The following is an 18,545-nucleotide window of genomic DNA, read 5'->3' on the forward strand; positions in this document are numbered from 1 at the left end:
GAAGAAAGAAATGAGCACTGTAGTCAGGTGAATCAGTCTATGTTTATAGAGTTTCCTCTAAACAGCCTGCACATCTGTTCTCATGGGTTTTCCAATACAGGAACAAGGTACTGAGCAGCAAAGAGATTATCTCCACTTTGTAGGTGAAGAAACTTAAGGACATATTCTTGCTCTCCACCACCAGCCCCTGTAGTGACCAAACAAGTTGATTGTGTGTCAGTCAGCATGTATAATGGGGGCCTGGAGGGCACTCTCTTCGAGAAAGCAGTTTGAGGTATAAGTTTGTGCCCACACTTGGTCTTGCCATACATTGTTCCTGGGGAGGAGTGGGCCATACAAACAAGAAGCTGTGCCATCCCCCACAACATCCCTTCTACCTTAACATGCATATATACAATCTTCACCTGAGACTTAGAAATATCAGCACCAAGAAGAAGTGCACCCATCTGGGACCTCTTTATCATGTCAAAAATTACTTTCATTTTCTGCAATCCCTATTTCTTTTGGGCCCAGCCCAATGTCAAATACTTATCAGTCCCAAATCTGACTGGTGTGGAATATTGTTGGTAGCTGGGTAGAGGATATTGAGGACTAGCTCCTGTGACAGGAGCAGTGCATCAGTGCCCCTCACCTCAGTGTTATTTCAAGCCCACCACTTCACTACTGTGTACATATCTTCCTGCTCCCACAGCTGAGACTATCCTGGCCCTGTGTTTCCCTGGACTCCAGATTTAGAAACTGTCTCCTCCAAATTGTAATCTTTGGTCTACTCCAGAGAATCAAGGTTCTGGGTGAAATGGGAACAGGTGGCAGGCAACCAAAGGCATGAGGCAGTGAAGAAGTTTATGAAGGAGGTACTGGGAAAAAAGACACCACCAAATCAGGTCCAATAAATGAGAATCAGGGCTTTACAAAGCAGGAAATCACAGCTCCAGGGAAACATTACAGTCCAGCCATCTAAATGGGGAAACTGAGGCTAGGGAGAAGAAAGCACTTGCCCAACAAAGTTGCACAATGAGCCAGCCGCAGCCCCCTTCTCTCTGACATTTATTTGGACCTAAGACAAGGAGAGGAGGTACGATGTTCAAATACTGATGTTTGTTGACAAAGTATAGAATGTCATGGAAAGTCATGTAATGTTATAAAAAGAATTGAGTTGAACTGTCAGAGTTGGAAGACTCTATATGCTTGATCAGTTTTACACCCTCCTTGTGGAGATGGTGTGATGGTCTGGCCCACAGAAGGAAACGGACTGGCTAAGGTCATACAGTAAGTCTGAGGCAGACCTGGAGCAGATCCCAGTCCTAGCAACCGTGTAACTTCCTTTGGTCCACACACGCAGGGGGCAGTAGTCCTCCTCTTACTAGTTTAGCAGCTGGATCTTTTCAAGGCAGATAGAACCCAATAGAGCAACAGACAGCACTCCTCCTGCAATGCAAAAAATGGCAGGCATTGTTCTTTAATCCCTCCCCTCTCCTCAACCGTACCACTTCCACCCCTCCTCGCCCCCCTCCCCTGCTTTTTAGACATTCACAGAGTTTTAGGGCTGGGCCTTCTGGATACTCCTGAGCTAGTGGTAGAACTGGATTCTTTGTTGCCTCAGCTCACCTGGCCCTGACAGCCACTAATGCCATTTAATGCCCTCAGGCTAGAGACCCAAGTTCAGGCTGGCCCCCTACCACATCCCAGACACATCAGCAGCAAGGCTGGTACAGGCTTCCTCATTCCACCTTCAACTTTGACCTCCAGTAGCCCAGACAAGATTTTTCTCTCAGTACCCAGGTTTCTCAGGGATAGGGAACTGCACAAAGCCTAGCTCAACATCAAAGGGCTGAGAAGGCCACTAGAGGCTTTGGGGATCCCCTCAAGTTCCATAAAAAGTGGGAAATTAGGGTGAGAGTCAATCACGGAAACAGGTCTCTACGAAGAAGAAAAGTGAAAGCAGCCCTGGACTGGGAGCCCCGGTCCTCAATTCCAAATCTGCCCCAGTTACTAGCAGGATAGGTGACCTTGGGGAAGCATTTTCTCTTCTCTGGGCAGCAACAGACTTTTCAGTAACTGGTAGAAGCTGGACTCTATGGTCTCTTAAGGCTCCAGTGTGCCGAAAAGGCGGAGGAAGCTGGGACGCTGGAGCTGCAATTGACTTTCCTGGCAGGTGGGTTCCCTCTGAGCGGCTCCGGGGCAGGCGCCCGGGGCCCTGATTCTACGCCTAAGGATGGGGCCGGCAAAGTGCAGGGGGTGCGTTGTAGTCCCCCAGGAACCCCAACCACTCCGCCCCGCCTCTCCCAGCTGGCCTCTCGTTCTGGAATAAACTACCGGTGGCGGCCAGCGCGCCGCAGCCCAATTGCACCGCGGCCACGGAAATAAAAGCGCATGCAAAGCGAAACCGGGCTCCAGAGAGCTCCGTACTGACGGGACCAGCCCCTGGAGTTTACGGCGTCGCCATGCAGCTACCCGCCCGGCGTGAGGGGGTGGGGGACTGAGGAGTCCCAGCTAGGGGTTCTGGAGCCTCTCCGCCCCCTGCCAACACCACGCCCGCGCTTATTTGCATTTAAAGAGAAACGCACCAAGGAAAACAGTGGGCGAGTCAGGAAACGCCTTCTCACCGTGGCGATTGGACCACACGCCTGCCAATCAGGAAGCCAATGCCCCACCCTGTGGCTGTGAAGTCCGGGGTGGGGGGGAGGGGTATGGGGGAGCAGCCCAGAGCCTGGGGAAGGGGATCTGGTGCAGGAGGTGACTGGAGCCACAGCGGCGGCAGAGGCGGCGGTGGCGACGCTCTCAGCCGTAGCAGCCAAGGCTCCAGCTCCGGCCAGGGCGGCGCAAGAGACAAAAACCGGGCTGGAAACCGGACCGAGCCGGGTAAGCATTGCGCGCAGCAGGAGCCTCCGCCTGCCCGCCATACGGTGCAGTCTCGCGTGCTCCACTCTGGCCGCCTGGAAAGGAGCTCTAAGGGCTGGGCCGGTCGGCGTCCGGACTGCTCTGCGCTCCTCTTTGGAACCAGCTTTGAGGACTTTCTGGTGAGGGTCAGAGCCATGTCCTCTGAGCGCTAGCGACCGCGGCTAGAGGTGGAAAGAGGAAGGCAGGCCGGCGGGCTATCCTGGGCCATGCCTCGGGGCTCTCGGGGGAGGCAGCCCGCACGTGCTGCCCTGTGGTCTCCTGAGGGGAGAAGCCAACCAGCACCCCCAGCGGTGCTTTTGTAGGCCGGGAGCTCTACAGCTTTGTTGTAGCACATTAGCTGGAACAGCTGTGTTAGACGAGTATCGCTCATCACAGCGGCCAAGCTGCCGCCCCTCCCCTTCCCGGTGCATCTCCTGCCTCTCCCTCTTTTCTAGGGACGAAGCCTACGCGCTGGCCTGGGTCCGACGAGTACTTGCTTTGGCGTGGGTTGGGGTATCTACTTTGTCTGTCTCCTCCCTGGAGGAGCTCAGTTGGGCCTGTGGGCTGCTCACTTCCCTTTGGAACCTCGGCCTTGAGGCCCCAACCAGCCGCGCCCCCTGCTCCTGGGCTTCCGGGCGCATCTGGCGCCCGCCCCCGCGGGCAGAGGGGCTGGCAAGCCATCTCTCGCAGTACCTTGGGTTAGGGCAGCAGCTCAAGCTAGTCCTTGGGTTAGAGCTGCAAGGCCGCTTTGTCAAATTCCCTCTCGCCCCCGCGCCTCCCTCCTGTCCCTGCTCCCCCTCCCCCGCCCTGCCTCGCCTCCTGTCCCCTTGGAGGGTACTGGCCGCGCTTTTTTCTCCAACCTCTGGTTAAAAATAGCGATAACCATGGTGTGGTGTGGTGTGGTGTGGTATGGTGTGTGTGTGGCGGGGGGCGGGGGGGGGGGCGCACGGTTCTGTGCCATAGGTAGGGGGAGTAATTATTGTAGTAGAGAAACAGCCGTTTGGGTGTGTGTGAAAGCTAGAGAAGCAGCCAAATCCTCCAACTTCAAAGTTACTGAAAATACCCAGCCTGCTGGGCTGCTGTCATTGTCTGCTGCAGACACCTCTGACTGGTGACTGTCAGACTTGGCCTAGGCTCTTCCAGTGGTGAGGGGCTGTGCCAGGCGTGCCACAGTTCAGGACAGGCCCTGCAGAGCCAGCCTCCATGGGCCAAGCTTGCCTTGGTGTGGGCCGCGGGAGTCAAGGTGAACCTTTGCCCCTCACACAAATATCTCCTGCAGCTTTGCCTGCCTGCTGCATTCACATGGGCTTGATGGAGGGTCCTGCTTTGTTGGACTCCCCACACCCCCCACCTTGGGAAGTCCAGCAGAGCCCCCTCCCTCAGTGCAGCTCCCCTCATTCAACCCCACTCACTGCTCAGTCTGCACCGAAGTGTGCCCCTTTCTGTGGACTCTAGGCCTTTCTGAGGAACAAGAGGGAGGGAGCTACGTGTGCAGTGTTTAATCGCTCAGTCGTGTCTGACTCTTTGCCATGCCATGGACTGTAGCCCACCAGACATCTCTGTCCATGGGGATTCTCCAGGCAAGAATACCAGAGTGGGTTGTCATGCCCTCCTCAGAGGAGCTTCCCAACCCTGGGATCAAACCCAGGTCTCCTGCATTGCAGGTGGATTCTTTACCATCTGAGCCACCAGGGAAGCCCAGGAGCTATCTAGGGACTTGAAAGGCTCTTCTTGGACCTTTAACACACCTCTGAGGGTGGAAAACTCTGTGTACTACAGGGCCTGGCAAAGCCTAGGCACCTCTGAGAGGAGAAAATGAGACCCAATAAATCCCTCACTTTAATGGAAGGCTAGCTGGGGACTTTTGTGACACTAGCAAGAACTGCAGATAGGACACTACATTCACCTCCTCTCAATTTGACCAAGCACCAATACAATCCCCCTACTTACATCTGGGCATCTCTGATTCAGAGCTGGACATGTCCGCTGCACTATCTTAAACCAGCAGCCACCCAACATATCTGCCCTATATGACTCCCCTCCCCACACTCAGACTCTCTCACCCTACACTGTTCAAATTCTCTTCCCTCTCAGCTCTGGGCCTATCTCCTTAGTGCCTTTCCATCTCTTGCAATCCGTGATGCCCTCTTCTTTCTCAGAACTTAGAACTCCTCCAGGCCACCTGCATCCCTTGGGCATTTTCTGACTTAAATTATAATAGGAAACAAACTATAATTAAATTTCCCTGCCTCTACTTTGTTTCCCTGATACCATGGACATCTGGGTTCTTTCCGAACTTCTCACAGGGCAAAATGAAACCTGAATCTCAGCCGAAGTTCCCTGAAACCCTAGCAATGCATAGCAGTTAATGAATGCTCAGGAAGTACTTAATGTCTGTAAAACTTTGGAGAAGATCTTTATGTTCCCAACTGGCATTTGTCCTAATTCACATGAAAATGATACTCAAGTCTCTGATATTTATTGAGTATACATAATGAAGATTAAGAAAGGGAATGGGTTTCATCTACAATTTAAAAAAAAATAAAACACAATGTCTAACTTTATAAGCTCAGGACCTGCATTGCCCAGTCCCCAGCTAATTCATGAATCTAGAGACAGTTGCCATGGAGGGAGATGAGAGATCTGTGTGTACATGGGGTATTGTCCTGGGAAGCCTCCAGAAATTAGAGGGGTTTTGGTTAGGCAAAGGATAGTTGTATAAGCAAAATTAGGAATGGGAGGGAGTGGCTGGCAAGCAGGATGAGTGGTGACAGTCTTTTCTGGTTGAGATTGTATGGCTCCAAGGTACAAAGGCCCCTTACAATATCAACCAGAAAAGACCCAGAACTTCCAGATGTTCAAGCTGGATTTAGAAAAGGCAGAGGAACCAGAGATCAAATTGCCAACATCCGTTGGATCATAGAGAAAGCAAGGGAATTCCAGAAAAACATCTACCTCTGCTTCATCGACTACGCTAAAGCCTTTGACTGTGTGGATCACAACAAACTGTGGAAAATTCTTAAAGAGATGGGAATACCAGACCACCTGATCTGCCTCTTGAGAAACCTATATGCAGGTCAAGAAGCAACAGTTAGAACTGGACATGGAACAATGGACTGGTTCAAAATCGGGAAAGGAGTACATCAAGGCTGTATATTATTACCCTGCTTATTTAACTTGTATGCAGAGTATATCATGTGAAATGCTGACCTGGATGAATCACAAGCTGGAATCAAGATTGTCAGGAGAAATATCAACAGCCTCAGATATGCGGATGATACTACTCTAATGGCAGAAAGTGAAGAGGAACTAAAGACCCACTTGATGAAAGTGAAAAAACTGGCTTAACACTCAACATTCAAAAAACTGAAATTATGGCATTCATTCCCATCACTTCATGACAAATAAAAGGGGGAAAAATTGGAAGCAGTGACAGATTGTATTTTCTTGGGCCCTAAATCACTGCAGACAGCGATTGCAGCCATGAAAATTAAAAGATGCTTGCTCCTTGTAAGGAAAGCTATGACAAACCTATATAGCATATTACAAAGCAGAGGCATCACTTTGCCAACAAAGATCTGTATAGTCAAAGCTGTGGTTTTTCCAGTAGTCATGTATGGATGTGAGAGTTGGACCATAAGAAGGCTGAGTGCTGCAGAATTGATGCTTTTGAACTGTGGTATTGGAGAAGACTCTTGAGAGTCCCTTGGACTGCAAGGAGATCAAACCAGTCAGTTGTAAAGGAAATCATTCCTGAATATTCATTGGAAGGACTGATACTGAAACTGGAGCTCCAGTACTTTAACCACCTGGTGTGAAGAGCTGACTCACTGGGAAAGACCCTGTTGCTGGGGAAGATTGAGGGCAGAAGGAGAAGGGGGCAACAGAGGATGAGATACCGACTCAACGGACATGGATTTGAGCAAACTCTGGGAGATAGTGAAGGACAGAGCAGCCTGGCATGCTGCAGTTCCTGGGATCTTAAAGAGTCAGACATGACTTAGCAACTGAACAACAGCAACAGCAATGTAAAAAGGAAGTTGAGGCCCAGTGGTGTTGGGTTTCCCAAATGCCAGGTTGTGAAATGGGGTCTGATCTTGAAGGAATGAAGGAAGGGGCCATCAAAAAGTGGGTAATTGGGAGGTTCTGATATTTTTTTGTGTGTAGCTATGCCACAATAAAACAGGATTTTAGAAAGGGTTTTAGAATGGGTTCTTAGAAAGGGATTGGAAGAGTGCCATAAGTTGGGCAGGTAAAAAGTCATCTTTGGATCTGGAAGAACTAGGGGAGTAGGCTATCTCTAGAGGAAAACTGTATATTGTCAGCCTCTCTTTGGCTTTGCAGGGGATCTTGGTGGGGCAGCGGGGAAGGACAGAGCCAGGCTTCTGTATACCAATGTGGTAAAGGCTGAATGCCCCTTAGTCCTTTGCTGATCGTTTTTCTCCCAGCTGGACAGGCCTTCAGGAAGCACCAGTTTGGATTCCTTTTCTTACAGACAGGAATCCTGAGACCTTGGAAAGCAGCAGAGACTTGCTTAAGTTCACACAGAATTTAGGGAGAGGCTTAGCAACTAAACACCACCACCAACAGCTGCCTCCTGTGCAACTCCTCTTATCCACTGTATCCGTTAAGCATAAATCTGTACAAATCACATTAATCAACCCCTCTTCTTACCTCACCCATTCATCAAGAGTGAAAAGAAGCTTGGTTAGCTTTCTAGGAACTCCTCCCCTTTCACGTCTCTTGCTTTTTCAATCTTGGTCTACAGCCTGTCGGGCTGAAAGTTTCAGAAGAGAAGTAGTTGAAAGAAGCTGGCAATCTAGTGTTTCTCTTATAGTATAGTGGAGATGTTAAAAATTCCTCAAGAACTGTTACATTTACACTCTCTGAACCAGAGGATGAAGGGAATGAGAAAAATAGCAACAAGTCTGGCTCCTTTGAAGAACCAAAGAGGAAGAAGGGGCTAGAAGAGAGCTGCCTAGTGTTATTTCTTCAGTTCCCCTGCCTCAAGTCCTGTCCAGGCAGATAGACTGGGTGATAAAAGTAAAGCCCTCGGATGAGGCATTTCATTGACTTCCTGTGTCACTCATTCTTGGTTTACCCATCTCGTGGCCAGGAAGTTCTTTCTCAGATGTAATCTTAGCCTCTCATGCTATACTTAAACCGTGTGTGTGTGTGTGTGTGTGTGTGTGTGTGTGTGTGTGTGTGTGTGTGTGTGTTGAGAACAGCTGGCCACCATACATGGAGATTTCATGGGCATTAAACCATCTCTTCCACCTTCAACTTCTCTGAATTAAAAAATCAGAGTCTTTCTTCTCTCCTTGGTCTTATTTTTCAAACCTGTGCATGTCGCTAGCAAGGCAGGCAGGGAAACCAGAACCACTGCAGAAGTGCAGGTGCTAACTGAGTGAGGGTGCATTGCTCCCCTGCACCTTCCCTTTTGGGATTAGGGGATAATAAGTACAATGAAGAAAATGGCCTGAGGGAGTTTGGTGGAGGCAGAGGCAAGCATAATGGTGCTGCAGGAGGTGGGGATGGGGGAGCTTTGCAACCTTTTGATCTGCATTTCTTGTTGCAGAGCCTTTATTGCTTTCATCTACAGGTTCGTTTTTTTTTGTTTGTTTGTTTTTTTCCCTGCTGGGTTTCCAAGCAGATACTAACACCTCTTCTCTAGATAGTGCCCCTCAACTGGGGGCTGCAGCTCTTCTTCAGAGAGAGAGGGCTGGGCCTGGCCAGCTGTGGTCCCTCGAGAATCTGTACATTTCATATAAGCTAGGCCTAGCACATTCAGAAAAGTAGAATGTTGGGTGGGCTTGCGGGGGGAGGGTAGAAGTGAGAGGCATATGGAGTGAGGCTAGGCTGCAGTTCACCTCTGTTCTACAGTGGGCCAAACCAGGTAGGCATCCAGGCCTCCCAATGAAGCCTAGAACCTCCAAAATGACATTTCCTCAACATGACTCCTGACTCAGCAGCCACTGGAAAACTAAACACAGGACTGTCCTTTCCCCAGCTTCATGCAGCCTGGAGGAAGCAGGTTCCCAGTCCAGTCTCCCATTTCTAAATGGGAAAACCGAGGCCCAGAACAGAGAAGTGATTTGTTTGCCAAAGGTTACATAAGAGCATAAAGTTCCTGGCCCTCAATTTAATGCTTCTTCCTCTAAGCACACTGATCTGATCCCCTCCCAAACCTCAGTTTCTTTATTGAGGTCTCTCACTTAGGGTATGGTGCATATAGAGGATATCGTACATATAGAGGATACATAGGAAAGTCAGGAGTCTCCATTGTTCACTTGATCCAGCTACTCCTTGCAGGCTTTCTTGACTGCCTTATCATGTCTCTTTCCCTGGAGTTAGCTCCTCTCCTGTTCTTCATTTGAACAGAGGAGGAAGGAGGTATGTTGCCTGTTTTTGATCTCACCCTTGCTGAGTTAGTACTGAAATAATGGAAGCCTTATGATGCAGGCATGACACCTTCTTTGAATACATCCCTTTCTAAGGAGGTTTGGGAGCCTTAGAGGAGAGTGGCAATTAGGTGGTTCCCAGAGCCCCCACCATTTCAGGCAGTCTGGAGAGGCAGCCTCAGCAGCCTGAGGAGAAAGCTGCTGCATCAAGAAGTTTCCCCAGGTAAGCCCAATTCTAGGTAGAGGCAGAGTCTGAGTGACCATACCTCCTAGACTGGATAAGCCCTGTATATTTGGGGCTGAGGCTAAGGGGCAGAGAAGTGAGCCTAGGAAACCTGCAAGCGACATGCAGAGAGCAAGTCTTAAAGGTCAGGCAAAGGGAGTTGGCCTTAATCTTGTAGGCAGTGCAGAATAATTTGATAAGTCAAGGTGTGATGCACTGAAATCAGAGTTGTAAGAAAATGAATCTGGCAAGGGTGTGCAGGATGGATGAGATGGAAGTGGGGAGGCAAGGGGGTGGGATTTCAGTGCTGCAGCAGGAGAGACCAGAGGGAACGCTGTTAAGAGACTTTTGTCATCCTCATCACAGTGAGGGGAAATCTGAGGAACTAGAGTGGAGAAGGAAGCTGCAAGAGGCCCTGTCACAAGGGCCCTTTATTGAACATCTGCTTGGTACCTAACAAGTAATCAATCTTTTATATTTATCATCTCTAATCCTTACTGTGACTCCATATGGTAGGTAGTATTTTCTTCAAAAAGGTTAGGTCACTTTCTCAAATCTCACAGCCTGAAAGAAGTGAAGCTGGCATTTTAGTTCTGGGCTGATAAGCTCTAGCTGAATTAGAATTCAGTTGAACCAACACTGTTTGAGCTGCTGCTCTGTGCTAGATGTGGTGACTGCCGTATAAGATGAAGGAGGCTGCATTCAAGAGAAAAGAACAGACAGGCTGAGGCTGGCCAGAATGAATTACTCATGGCTGAATATGATAATTCATTTGAGGGGCTGGTGTTGAGGAAATAGGAACAGGGGCTAGAGGGCTCATTTTAGGGTCTATGCTGCATCTAGAGTTGGTGAGATGCCCCCTTAAGAAGAGGTACCTCTCAGGAAGGCTGCAAATTAGGGGAGGAGTGGTTGCAGGGATAGCTTGATTGGGGCTCTACCAGCAGCATTTACAGATCTGACAAAGAGTATAAAGCTGGATAGCCCTTCTGTCAGGTCCTGAAAAAAAAAAAAATGGTTTTGAGAGTAGACATTGGCTGTGGGCTTTAGAAATGTTAATTCAAATTCCAGATCTTGTAGATCATTTTCCTTAAACTATAGCTCAAGTTCTTTATTTTCATTTTGTCTTTACCTTCATGTTTGTCCCCAGTGTCAGGTTTCTGTCTGGACCTTTGTTTTGGCCCCTCAAACTTATCTCCCAAGGAGAAGAGTAGAGGAACACGTTCCACGGTTTGGGAGTGGTGATAGTGCAGTTTCTGGATAAGAATAATGGCCACAGAAAGCTTTCTGGAATGTGCTAGGTGGGGCCAAAATAGTGGTAGCCAGTGATCACTGGAAATGCTGAAGAGAAGGCTCAACTAGTTTGGTACAAGAGTGTGATAGGAGAGGAAGAGGATGGCTCTCATAGGTGGGAGGGGAACCTGCACAGTCCTCACTCTAAGTCTTCTTCCTTGATTAGGGGCTAACACAGTGCAGCAGAATGGCATAGAATTGGGACTCAGAGGCCTGGAAGTTGGTGTGGCTCTGTCATCATCCCACTGTGTGACCTTAGGCAAGTCTTCTTCCAAGCTTAAACAATTTCCTTCTCTGTGACAAGGAGTTAACATCCCCCAAGGAAATGGCAACCCACGCCAGTATTCTTTTTTTTTAATGTATTAATTTATAATTTAAGGATAATTATTATATTATATTGGTTTCTGCCCTACATCAACATGGATCAGCCATAGGTATACTATGTCCCTTCACTCGTGAGCCTCCCTCCCACCTCATCCCACCCCTCTAGGTTGTCACAGAGCCCCAGTTTGAGTTCCCTGAGTCATACAGAAGATTCCAACTGGCTGTCTATTTTACAAATGTTAGTGTGTATATTTCCATACTACTTTATTCATTTGTCCTACCCTCTCCTTCCTACCACCCTGTGTCCATAAGTCTGTTCTCTATGTCTGCATCTCCATTGCTGTCATGCAAATAGGTTCATCAGTACCATCTTTCTAGATTTCATATATGTGTGTTAATACATGATATTTGTTTTTCTCTTTTTGGTTTAATTCACTCTGTATAATAGGTTCTAGGTTCATCTACCTCCTTTGCACTGACTCAAATATGTTCCTTTTTATGGCTGAGTAATATTCCATTGTATATATATGTACCACTTCTTCTTTATCCATTCATCTGTTGGACATCTAGGTTGCTTCCATGTCCTAGCTACTATAAATAGTGCTGCAGTGAACACTGGGGTACATGTGTCTTTTTCAATTATAGTTTTCTCAGGGTATATGCCCAGAACTGGGATTGTTGGATCATATGGTAGTTTTATTCCTAGTTTTTTTAAGGAATCGCCATACTGTCTTCCATAGTGGCTATATCAATTTACATTTCCATCAACAGTGCAAAAGAGTTCCCTTTTCTCCACGCTCTCTCCAGAATTTATTGTTTGTAGATTTTTTGATGATGGCCATTTTGACTGGTGTGAGGTGATATTTCATTGTAGTTTTGATTTGCATTTCTCTATTATGAGCAATCTTGACCATCTTTTCATGTGTTTTATTAGTCATCTTTATGTATTCTTTGGACAAATGTCTCTTTAGGTCTTCTGCCCACTTTTTGATTGGATTGCTCGTTTTTTGTTTTTGTTTTTCTGGTATTGAGCTGCATAAACTGCTTGTATATTTTGGAAATTAATTCTTTGTCAGCTGTTTCATTTGCTATTTTCTCCCATTCTGAGGGTTGTCTTTTCACCTTGTTTATAGTTTCCTTTCCTGTGCAAAAACCTTTTAAGTTTACCTAGGTCCCACTTGTTTATTTTTGTTTTTATTTCCATTACTCTAGGAGGTGGGTCATGGGACTTCCCTGGTGGCTCAGTGGTAAAGAATCTGCCTGCAATGCAGGGGACCCAGGTTTGATCCCTGAGTTGGGAAGATCCCCTGGAGGAGTACATGGCAACCCACTCTAGTATTCTTGCCTAGAGAATCCCATGGACAGAGGAGCGCGGTGGGCTGCAGTCCATTAGGGTCATACAGAGTCAGACAGGACTGAAGTGACAAAGCAGCAGCAGCAGTGGGAGGTGGGTCATAGAGGATCTTGCTGTAATTTACATCAGAGAATATTTTGCCTATGTTTTCTTCTAAGAGTTTTATAGTTTCTGGTCTTACATTTAGGTCTTTAATCCATTTTGAATTTATCTTTGTGTATGGTGTTAGAACAGAGTAGGCAATGGCAACCCACTCCAGTACACTTGCCTGGAAAATCCCATGGACAGAGAGGCCTGGTAGGCTGCAGTCCATGGAGTCACTGAGAGTCAGACACGACTGAGTGACTTCACTTTCACTTTTCACTTTCATGCATTGGAGAAGGAAATGGCAACCCACTCCAGTGTTCTTGCCTGGAGAATCCCAGGGATGGGGGACCATGGTGGGCTGCCGTCTATTGGGTCACACAGAGTCAGACACGACTGAGGCAACCTAGCAGCAGTAGCAGCAAGGTGTTAGGAAGTGTTATAATTTCATTCTTTTACAGATAGCTGTCAAGTTTTCCCAGCAGCACTTATTGAAGAGACTGTCTTTGCCCCATTGTATATTCTTGCCTCCTTTGTCAAAGATAAAGTGCTCACAAGGTGTGTGGGTTTATCTCTGGGCTTTAGATCTTGTTCCATTGGTTTATATTTCTGTTTTTGTGCCAATACCATACTGTCTTGGGGTTGAGAAGACGGCAACCCATCTTCCAGCATCGTTGCCTGGAAATCCCATGGACAGAGAAGCCTACAGCCCATGGGTTCACAAAGATTTGGACATGGTTGAGTGACTGAGCACACATACCATACTGTCTTTATGACTGTAGCTTTGTAGTATATAGTCTGAAGTCAGGAAGGTTGATTCTTCCAGTTCCATTATTCTTTCTCAAGATGGCTTTGACTATTCAGGGTCTTTGCGTTTCCATGCAAATTTTTGTTCTAGTTCTGTGAAAACTACCATTGGTAGTCTGATAGGGATTGTGTTGAATCTATAGATTACTTTGGGTAGTATACTCATTTTCACTATATTGATTCTTCCAATCCAAGAGCATGGTATATTTCTCCATCTATTTGTGTCATCTTTGATTTCTTTCATCAGTGTTTTATACTTTTCTATATACAGGTGTTTTGTTTCTTTAGGTAAATTTATTCCTAGGATCATTTCCTTAATTTCTCTTTCTGATTTTTCATTGTTAGTGTATAGGAATGCAAGGGATTTCTGTGTATTGATTTTGTATCCTGCAACTTTACAAATTCACTGATTGGTTCCAGAAAGTTTATGATAGTATCTTTGAGATTTTCTATATATAGTATAATATCTGCAAACAGTGAGAGCTTTACTTCTTTTCGAATCTGGATTCCTTTTATTTCATTTTCCTCTCTGATTGCCATAGCTAGGACGTCCAAAACTGTGTTGAATAATAGTGACAAGAGTGGGCACTGTTGTCTTATTCCTCATCGTAGAGGGAATGCTCTCAGTTTTTCACCACTGAGAGTAATATTTGCTGTGGGTTTATATGGCCTTTATTATGTTGAGGTAGATTACTTCTATGCCTATTTTTTGAAGAGTTTATATCATAAATGGGTGTTGAATTTTGTCAAAGGCTTTCTTTGTATCTATTCAGATTATCATATGGTTTTTATCTTTCAATTTGTTTTTTTCTTTTATTTTAAATTTATTTATTTTAATTGGAGGCTAATTACTTTACAGTATTGTGCTGGTTTTTGCCATACATTGACATGAATCAGCCATGGGTGTACATGTGTCCTCATCCCGAACTCTCCTCCGCTTCCTCCCCATCCCATCCCTCTGTGTTCTTCCAGTGCACTGGCTTTGAGTGCCCTGTTTCATGCATCAAACTTGGACTGATGATCTATTTCACATATGGTAATATACATGTTTCAATGCTAGTCTCTCAAATCATCCCATCCTTGCCTTCTCCCACAGAGTCCAAATGTCTGTACTTTATATCTATTTTTTTGCTGTCTCACATACAGGGTCATCATTACCATCTTTCTATATTCCATATATATGCATTAATATACTGTATTGGTGTTTTTCTTCCTGACTTACTTCACTCTGTATAATAGGCTACACTTTCATCCACCTCATTAGAACTGATTCAAATGCATTCTTTTTAATAACTAAGTAATAATTCCATTGTGTATATGTACCACAACTTTCTTATCCATTCATCTGCTGATGGACATCTATGTTGCTTATATGTCCTAGCTATTGTAAACAGTGCTGCAATGAACATTGGGGTACACATGTCTCTTTCAGTTCTGATTTCCTCAGTGTGTATGCCCAGCAGTGGGATTGCTGGGTCATATGGAAGTTGTATTTTCATTTTTTAAAGGAATCTCCACACTGTTCTCCATAGTTGCTATACTAATTTGCATTCCCACCAACAGTGTAAGAGGATTCCCTTTTCTCCACACCTTCTCCAGCATTTATTGTTTGTAGACTGTTTGACAGCAGCCATTCTGACTGGTATGAGATGGTACCTTATTGTGGTTTTGCTTTGCATTTCTCTGATAATGAGTGATGTTGAGCATTTTTTCATGCGTTTCTTAGCCATCTCTATGTCTTCTTTGGAGAAATGTCTGTTTAGGTCTTCGGTGAATTTTTTGATTGGTTCGTTTATTTTTCTGCTATTGAGCTGCATGCACTGTTTGTATATTTTTAAGATTAACTCTTTGTCAGTTGTTTCGTTTGCTTTTATTTCCTCCCATTCTGAAGGCTGTCTTTTCACCTTGCTTATAGTTTCCTTTATTGTGCAAAAGCTTTTAAGTTTAAATAGGTCCCATTTGTTTATTTTTGCTCTTATTTCCATTACTCTGGGAGATGGGTCATAGGGGATCTTGCTGTGATTTATGTCAGAGAATGTTTTGCTGTGTTTTCCTCTAGGAATTTTATGGTTTCTGGTCTTACATTTAGATCTTTAATCCATTTTGAGTTTATTTTTGTGTATGGTGTTAGAAAGTGTTCTAGTTTCATTCTTTTACAGGTGGTTGACCACTTTTCCCAGCATCACTTGTTAAAGAGATTGTCTTTTTTCCCTGTTGTATTCTTGCCTCCTTTGTGAAAGATAAGGTGTCCATAGATGCATGGATTTATCTCTGGATTTTCTATTTTGTTCCATCGATCTATATTTCTGTCTTTGTGTCAGTACCATACTGTCTTGATGACTGTAGCTTTGCAATATAGTCTAAAGTCAGGCAGGTTGATTCCTCCAGTTCCATCCTTCTTTCTCAAGATGGCTTTGGCTATTCGAGGTTTTTTGTATTTCCATACAAATTATGAAATTGTTTGTTCTAGTTCTGTGAAAAATACCATTGGTAGCTTGATAGGGATTACATTGAATCTGTAGATTGCTTTGGGTAGTCTACTCACTTTCACTATATTGATTCTTCTGATCCATGAACATGGTATGTTTCTCCATCTATTTGTGTCACCTTTGAATTCTTTCATCAGTGTTTTATAGTTTTCTATATATAGGTCTTTTGTTGCTTTAGGTAGATTTATTCCTAAGTATTTTATTCTTTTCATCACAATGGTGAATGAGATTTTTTTCTTTAATTTCTCTTCCTGTTTTCTCATTGTTAGTGTGTGGGAATGCAAGGGATTTTTGTGTGTTAATTTTATATCCTGCATCTTTGTTATATTCATTGATTAGCAATTTTCTGGTAGTGTCTTTAGGGTATTCTATGTAGAGGATCATGTCATCTGCAAGCAGTGAGAGTTTTACTTCTTCTTTTCTGATCTGGATTCCTTTTTTTTTTTTTTTTTCTTTTTTTTTCTCTGATTGCTGTGGCTAAAACTTTCAAAACTATGTTGATTAGTAGTGGTGAGAGTGGGCACCTTTGTCGTGTTCCTGACTTTAGGGGAAATGCTTTCAATTTTTCACCATTGAGGATAATGTTTGCTGTGGGTTTATCACATATGGCTTTTATTATGTTGAGGTATATTCCTTCTATGCTTGCTTTCTGGAGAGCTTTTATCATAAATGGGTGTTGAATTTTGTCAAAGGCTTTCTCTGCATCTATTGAGATAATCATATGATTTTTATCCTTCAATTTGTTAATGTGGTATATCACATTGATTGATTTGCAAATATTGACGAATCCTTGCATCTGTGGGATAAAGCCCACTTGTTCATGATATATGAGCTTTTAGATGTGTTGCTGAATTCTGTTTGCTAAAATTTTGTTGAGGACTTTTGCATCTATATTCATCAGTGATATTGGCCTGTAGTTTTCTTTTTCTGTGTTGTCTTTGTCTGGTTTTGGTATCAGGGTGATGGTGGCCTCATAGAATAATCGGAAGTGTCCCTTCCTCTGCAATTTTTTGAAAGATTTTTAAAAGGATAGGCATTAGCTCTTCTCTAAATGTTTGATAGAATTCTCCTGTGAAGCCATCTGGTCCTGGGCTTTTGTTTTTTGGGAGATTTTTTATCACAACTTCAACTTCAGTGCTTATAATTGAGTTGTTCATTATTTCTATTTCTTCCTGGTTCAGTCTTAGAAGATTGAACTTTTCTAAGAATCTGTCCATTTCTTCCAGGTTATCCATTTTATTGCCATATTGTTGTTCATAATAGTCTTTTGTAATGCTTTGTATTTCTGCATTGTCTATTGTAACCTCTCCTTTTTCATTTCTAATTTTGTTGATTTGATTCTTCTCCCTTTTTTCCTTCATGAGTCTGGCTAAAGGTTTGTCAATTTTATTTATCTCTTCAAAGAATCTGCTTTTAGTTTATTAATCTTTACTATTGTCCCTTCATTTCCTTTTCATTTACTTATGCTCTGATGTTTATGATTTCTTTCCTTCTGCTAACTTTGGGTCTTTTCTTTTATTCTTCTTTTTCCAGTTGTTTTAGGTGTAAAGTTAGGTTGTCTATTAGATGTTTTTGTTTGTTTGTTTGTTTGTTTCTCGAGGTAGGATTGTGTATAAACTTCCCTCTTAGAACTGCTTTTGCTGCATCCCATAGGTTTTGGGTCATCATGGTTTCACTGTCATGTTTTTCTAGGAACTTTTTGATTTCTCTTTTTACTTCTTCAATAACCTGCTTGTTATTTAGAAATTTATTGTTCAATCTCTATGTGTTTGTGTTTTATACAGTTTTTTTTTTCTCCTGTAATTGATACCTAGTCTCAGCCTTGTGGTCAGAAAACATGCTTGATATGATTTCAGTTTTCTTAAATTTACTGATTCTTGATTTGTGAACCAGGATGTGGTATATCCTGGAGAATGTTCCATGTGCATTTGAGAAGAATGTATTCTCCACTCCAGTATTCATGCCAGGAAAATCGCATGGACAGAGGAGCCTGGTGAGGTACAGTCCATAGTGTTGCAAAAGAGACATGACTTAGTGACTAAACAGCAACAGCAACCAGGCATGATTAATGAATCACTGGGAAGGAGAAATGGTGGTGAGTGAGGAAGTGGGGAACATTTTGTAAGCTGGTAAGTACCATGAGTGCTTCCCTTGTGGCTCAATGGTAAAGAATCTGCCTGCCAATGCAGGAGATGTGGGTTCTATCCCTGGGTTGGGATGATCTCCTAAAGAAGGAAATGACAACCTACTGCAGTTTTCTTGCCTGGGGAATCCCCTGGGCAGAGGAGCCTGGCAGGCTATAATCCATGGGGGTCACAGAAGAGTAGCACATGACTTAGTGATTAAATAACAAGTACCAGGAGTGGATGAAGGACATTTGTTGATTTGAATTTCCTTAGTATCAGTACCTTAGCTAAGTTTGGATTGTTGACCTTTCTGGTTTGGGCTAGAGAACCTGGTTAGTGGAAATTCCCAGATAAACCAGAGCTGTTAACCAGTAGCTGATTTGAGGAAACATTTTGGACCCCCGAAATCAAAAGTTGACTAAAAGAACAACTGAAGCCTCCTGTGAGAAGAAATGAAGCCTCCTTTATTTACCATTTGTGGAAATTGAGGCCCAAGAAGGTTTGGTGACATACCCTTAGAGCCTGGGAAGCACCTTAGTCAACCCTGATTGAGGTAGTTTTGCTGCT

General features: G+C 44.5%; 1 protein-coding gene across 2 annotated transcripts in view; it reads left to right on the forward strand.

Annotated features, from left to right (window-relative positions):
* The first annotated feature begins 2,702 nt into the window (after positions 1 to 2,702).
* AMER1 (APC membrane recruitment protein 1) overlaps positions 2,703 to 18,545 on the forward strand; it is a 29,063-nt gene continuing 13,220 nt past the window's right edge. Inside the window, exon 1 of one of the 2 annotated variants that reach the window (XM_043457713.1) lies at positions 2,703 to 2,862. The gene's annotated coding sequence lies outside the window, so the exon portion shown is untranslated. Of the gene's footprint in view, positions 2,863 to 2,895; positions 3,021 to 18,545 lie in introns of those variants that run through there. The other variant, XM_043457714.1, reaches the window with a different exon arrangement.

The sequence above is a fragment of the Cervus canadensis genome, chromosome X, assembly GCF_019320065.1.
Source record: "Cervus canadensis isolate Bull #8, Minnesota chromosome X, ASM1932006v1, whole genome shotgun sequence".
Taxonomy (NCBI): Eukaryota; Metazoa; Chordata; class Mammalia; order Artiodactyla; family Cervidae; genus Cervus; species Cervus canadensis.